Below are 6,647 nucleotides of genomic sequence, written 5' to 3'. Positions count from 1 at the left end.
TCACGGTGACAGAGGAATATTGTGGTCTGGGTTGATTAAGGAAGACTTCATACTGGAGGTAGGTCACAGAGAATATATAGCACAAGAATTAGATAGGCAGAAAAATTAAATTGTAGGGCATTCTAGAAAGTTAGAAGCTGAGAGTATGTATAGTGTGAGCTGTGGACAAGGTGAAATGATTGGCATGGAGCATGATCCCTTAGAAGACATATTGGAGAGATTTGGAGAAAAAGTGAAGTACCACTTTTTTCTTTCACACATGCCTAATCAATTCTTCCTTTCTTTGTCCTCATTTCCGTGCTCCTCCTACTAATGAGAGGCAGCAGACCTAGGGCTGTAGGCCTGTCCTACAGAATCTACAATCCCTTAGCCCTGAAATGCAGGGATGACCATTGAAGGCTGCAAGATGAGGAGCCCAGCTTAGAATTCCAGCAGGAGAAGAAAACCTAGCTTAACAGTGCTCAAATTGTGGTTTGGGGCTTTAACATTTTTCTTTCCTTTTCTTTTAGAGCCATCAATTGCCTTCTACAGACATTGAATTCACTTACAAAGTTAGAACAGAGAAATAAAGTGGAATGCAATGATCAGGAAATTCCATTTGTTTTTTTCTCCCTTTCATCATTTTGTTGAATGTGTGCAGAACTATATGAGGTTATTCATTTGTACCCAAGCAGGAATATAGGATTTGCCATATTGGATCAGCCCATTGGTCCATCAATGTTGTATTCTCACAGCCTCTGGCACCAGATGATACATGAAGCACCAGAGGAGAGCAAACTCCCCCCTCCCCCACATAGACACACACAAGGCAGAGAGTCAATTGTGCAGTGCAATATATGGGGTAGAAGTCTTAGCTGCTTGGGATTGGACTATATAAATGGAATATGGATTTAAAGATGTCTACATAGGGCAGACGCTGCATCAGTTGAGGACCAATGTAGGCAGTTCTTACCTTTAGAAACTGTGTGCAATGTCTTCCTGCTCACTTTCAATTATAAGAACTATTATTTATCTCACAATAATAAATTGGAATAGTGGAATCAAACAGCCTCATTCCAGAAAGATGAAGGCAACACTGTATGATAACTGACACATGGCTGCTTTCTCTCTGGTGAAAGCATAAATGCAGTCAAAACTGGAATTTAACATAATACCTCAGAATCTGACCCCTCTTCCTTTGGTAATTATTCAAATGGGTTCACGGTCTGTTCAATTACTTAGCCTATTCACTCATTCACTCATCAGGAAAGGACTGTGTTGTGTGGAAATCTTCTAGCTCCAGTGTGAAGGGAGCTACAAGGAAGGCCTCCAAGGCTCAGTATAGTTGGGGAGTTGAGGTATGATGTGTTATCATAATGCAGGTGAGAGTATGGGCTATGTCGCAGGTGTGGCCAGCTGAAATAACACATGCATTCAGAGAAGAAAGGGACCGATTCTAGATGATACAAGAAGGAACAAGCTTTATGCTGATATTTTCTTCCTGAAGGAGAATCTGCACACAACATAAAACAACCAGACATTCCTCAGAATACAATATTTATGCAAAGCATAAAATATTCTTAGTTTTATCAGTAAATTGTAGGGTGGGAATTGTGTTCAACTATAGATAGATTTCCTGATCTATATAATTTTGCAAAATTATTTCTATTTTATTTAGGATTTTCAACCTGAAGCCCCACCCAGACCTGTTGATAGTGATTCTAATAATGATGGCAGAGTCAGCTACAGAATCTCTGGGGCTCAGTATAAAATGAAACTAGAGGGACCCCAGTTCAAAAAGCAGAGCAAAAAGTATCCATTAAAGATATTCAAATATAAAGCTTTTCTCTTTACTCCATGGTCTCTCCTTCAACCTGTCATGGTGTGTTTAATTTGCTATTTAATGTCATCCTAATTAGTGAAAAATTAAATTTAAATTATTTGCATGACTTTTACTATTCATCTTTCTATTGCAGAATGCCAGTTTTAAATGCATGTACATGGGGCGCCTGGGTAGCTCAGTCAGTTGAGCGTCCAACTTTGGCTCAGGTCATGATCTCGCGGTTCGTGAGTCCGAGCCCCGCGTTGGGCTGTGTGCTCACAGCTCAGAGCCTGGAGCCTGCTTCGGATTCTGCATCTTCCTCTCTCTCTGCCCTTCCCCCGCTCATGCTCTGTCTCTCTCTGTCTCAGAAATAAATAAACATCAAAAAAAAAAAAAATTAAATGCATGTACAAAGGCACTTGAGTGTGGAATCACCAAACTTGCACAATTCATAATCTAAGCTCATATACCCATCTATATTTTGGTCTTACCAGAACAGTGGGTCCTACACAAAACTAAATTATTTGCATTTCACTTTCTTTTTTCAGGAAACTAGCTTTTTTATTACAAGAGGCCTATGATGGGGTAACAGTGCTTGCTGAGACCCATATGGAAATTTTTGCTTCTTTGGTGCAATAATGCCTTCCCCTGTGGACCTTCAGCTGGGGATTTGTCTGCTTAGCTTGAAGGATGGAATCTTCTCTTTGTGCTTCTTCACCTGTTTCCTTTCGCTCTCCCGCTTCTCAGTGGCCTTACACTTGGCCTTCTGCTCCTTCGTTTGCTTTTCCAAACTTCTCTTTTCCGTTTCTAAGTCTGCACCTTTCCTCTCCATGTCTGACCTCCCCTGTCGGGCCTGCGGCTCCTTCCTCGTGCCACACGCCACACTGCTCTCATACAAGACTTTGGTAGGCGGCCATGGTCATGCAGATGTCATCCTGGACTCACAGCGAAGGCAGTCCCCTCTCTGCACAGTTGACTATGACCGCCTGGATCAGCTCTTCAAAACACTGCGAGCAGAGCTCCCTGCGCACCGGGTAGATGCTGGTCCCCCTTGCCTGCCGCTGCTGCAGCTTCAGATCCGGCCGTTCCTAGAGGTGCACCTTTCCTCTCCATGTCTGACACCTGCTGGACTCATGGCTGCAGCCACCCACTCCCTTGGGGACAGGACGCTATTCAAGATTTCTTCTGCTCACTTGGTAGGATCTGGGACACAGGAAGCTTGTCTTTGTTGACTGTGAGATTGGATCCGAGGGTCCAGGCTTCTGGGGGGCTGCCTTTCAGTGGCCGTGCTTTGGGGCTCCTTTTCTCTGTGTTCGGCTCCCGACACTCTCTGCTCTCAAACTTGAGCAGAGAGTCTGCAGGGGGTATTACGGGCGGCGATTCATTTCACTTTTTGATATTCATATGTTCTACCCATTCAATACTCTACCTTCAGCTTAATGATAAGTAAGAAATAATTGAAAAGAAAAGAACTGTGGGTTGCCTTATCTTTTCCTTTCCTTCTAAGGTGTATTTTCAGTGTAAGTGGTTAGCTAACACACAGGGGAGTAACTTGAGTAAGAAAGGATATAACAGAGATCCTGGAATGTTCATGATTCTTAGGCTGCAATTGTCTTCATTCCTCATTCAAAGCAAGTTCTGGTTCAAATGGAAAGCATGATCTCTTGGGGAAAGTGTGGCCTTACTTAGCCATAGATGTAACAAATTTACCTTGTACTTTTGAGTCTTACTGAATTCAAATTCACTTTGAGTCCATCAGAATTCTGAGCTCCTGGTAACTTGTAAATTTTAAATGTAAATGGTTGGCAAGTGATGTTGGTAATAATGCATATTTCAAGTATATACTCTGCTCACATGCATGCCCTAATGCCCCACTGAACTTCACTTATAAAATACAAGTTCAAAGATAAAATTATTAAGAAATTCAAGATGGTGACAGGAGCATTAAACCAAATACAGAGCCCCTTTAAGACAGAGCTCTGTGCAACTGCACAGGCCCAAGCCCATGAAGTTGGCCTTAATAATAATACTATTAAATGTCTAACATTTACTGTACAGGGCTATGTGATAAAGCTACCGTGTATATCTTGTATCTTTAATTTTTATAACAGCTCTATTTGATGTAGGAGAAAATTGAGATTTTGATATATTAAGCAATGACGTTCTAGGTTCTTTATATTGAAAGCATCATTCTCTGGACCATCATAAGATGAGGTTTGTTGGGAATGAAAAATCCTGGGCCCTATCACAGACCTGCTGAATCAGAATCTGCACTTTCAAGAGCATCTCTGGTGATTAGTGTACACATTAAAGTTTGACAAGCACTGTCTGAGTCACTCTGATGACAAACAGAAGGGGCCATGATATGTATCAAATCCTATCTGACTTCAGACCTTAAATATGAAACCAATACCCTACTGTCTTATATAATCCAAATTTCTGATGATAGGCCCCAGTCATGTGTATTAAAAGACAAATCTAAATTCCAAGTGGACTGTGATCTGCACCATTGGCAATAACCACTGGCCTGGAAACTTCTACCATGCCTTCCAGTTTTATAAACTATGGTAACTTTATAAATCATATTCTTATGGAACACTAGAATAGTCTTGAGGAATACAGAGTAAGGGATATGTTTCTGAGGTTAATGTAAAAGGCCCTAAGAGAAGATAAGTTTTGAGCTGGGTTATTTAGCTTGGACAAGAGAAGTTGGGAAAGATACTTGCAAAAGACCTTTGCAAAATGTGCAGTGCTATGCTCAATGAGCGCTGATCAGTTAGGTTCCTAACTCCATAGAGCTCTGCAAACCTCTAGAGGGACAGATATACCTCTTCTCCCTAACTCAAATCAATCCATATGTAGGGAGAGGAATTTTGCTAGAGGAAGTTAATTCACCTCAATTCAATTATATTTTATTCAAATAGATATTGGGTTGCATATATATTAAATGCAGAGCACTGTGTTTAGTGCCATAGAGAATAATAGAGATGCAAGACACAGAACCATCATCAACGAGCCTCTGCTCTAACAGACATTTAGTTATTCAACAAATACTCTATAATGCATAAGAGCTTTAGTGATATTAACTCATTTAATCCTCATAATATTCTTATAAAGAATGTACTCTTTTCACCATCCACATCTTGTAAATAAGGAAACTAAGGCACAAAGAGGTCAAGTACTTGACCCAAATTCACACACTGGTGGGGACTGGATTTGAATTCCATCCACCTGTTTCCAGAATCAATCCGAAAATGTTTATAACTGCTTAATTGCTATTCTAGGCTGCCTCTAAGCCATATTCACAATTTATTATGAAACAAAATAAAACTACAAGAGCATTGTAGGGTGGGAGGAAGGACAAGTTTGATACAAAATTTTAACTTGATTGACTAAAAATATGCGATGACAAGAATTGAGATGTAAAGGACTAAGAGTGACCATGTTTGTTTTTTAAACAGGTATAAGACTATGTAATTTGAATATAAAATATTTTCTCTTGAAATAAAATAATATGAACTATGAAGATGACCCTATTTCCTGGTGTGTGTGTGTAACATCTATGCTTTTATATTTGTCGAATGACTTTGTCACCAATTTCAACTGATATGCCTCATTTTTAACTCCTAGCTCTTTATTTACTAAATAGAAAGAGATAAGAGATACTCAACTCTCTAAAGTTCATTTTAGATGTTGTTCAGTCTAGTTACATAAATTACAAATACACAATTATAAATCAAAACAAAGAGTACATTTTATTGTCAGAACCCCAGGCACTGGGCATGTGACTCTGACTTCTTGTGCTGATTTTCAAGGAAGGAACTGGATATGGTAAAGTAGCTGTCAATGATGTGACTTGTGTCACCCTAAAAGTACAAGTAAACGTCACTCTTCTCCAGAAGAGTAAAATATAGACTAAGTAGATAGTGGAATAAAATATTCAAGGACACCATTTTGTTTTAGTTTGCCTTTCAAGTAAGTAGAAGGGCCCTTGATTACCATCTGTTGTGGATTGAATAGTGTACCAGCAATTCATGTCAGCCTGAAACTACAGAATGTGACCTTATTTGGAAATAGGCTCTTCACAGATGTAATTAGTTAGGATGAGGTCATACTGGATTAAAGTGGGTCCTAAATCCAATATGATGTGTTCTTCCTAATGTGACAAACATGCATAGAGGAAACACCACGGTCTAGTGTGTGCTAATTCAACATTTGTGCAACATGGCAAAGACACACATAGAGAAAACATCAGGTGAAGACAGAGGCAAAGATTGGAGTGATGCATCTATAAACCAAAGAATGCTGAGGGTTGTCAGAAACCCCAAGAAACTAGGATGCAGGCACGGTAAAGATTCTCCATCTCATCCCCCAAGAAGAAACAAGCCATGCTGACACTTTGATTTCAAATGTCTAGCCTCCAGAAATGTGAGAGATTCAATTTCTCTTGTTTTAATTCAGCCATCCAGTTTGTGGTGTTTGGTCACAGCAATCCAAGGAAATTAAGAGAGTATCTGTTAGTTGGTTAGTATTGAGCGTTGATGAGATTGCTGAATTTGGTTTGCCTGCAGTCCAAGGAAGGTATGTTTCATGAAGTCAGTGGTTTATTTTATACTACTCAGTCTATTTCTTATGGAAAAATATATTGTGCTTGGTTATAATTAAAAAGACAAGCAAACAAAACAAAACAAGATTCTAAATGATGGACTGATATATTAATTGAATATGGAACCCAACATTAAGAAAATATTTATGAGAAAATCAAAGGGATTCCACTAGGACCATGACACATTTTATAGAAATGGTATGTAAGGGTATCATTTAGTTGCATGAGTGGATGAATTAC

General features: G+C 39.5%; 1 pseudogene; it reads right to left on the bottom strand.

Moving 5' to 3' along the window:
* Nucleotides 1-2,143: 2,143 nt before the first annotated feature.
* Nucleotides 2,144-3,187, bottom strand: LOC121032714 (axonemal dynein light intermediate polypeptide 1-like; annotated as a pseudogene).
* Nucleotides 3,188-6,647: the final 3,460 nt, after the last annotated feature.

This window comes from Herpailurus yagouaroundi, unplaced genomic scaffold, assembly GCF_014898765.1.
Source record: "Herpailurus yagouaroundi ecotype Mexico unplaced genomic scaffold, PumYag 142, whole genome shotgun sequence".
NCBI classification, from domain to species: Eukaryota; Metazoa; Chordata; class Mammalia; order Carnivora; family Felidae; genus Herpailurus; species Herpailurus yagouaroundi.
The sequence above is the reverse complement of the archived record's forward strand: the minus strand, read 5'-3'. Positions and strand labels throughout refer to the sequence as shown.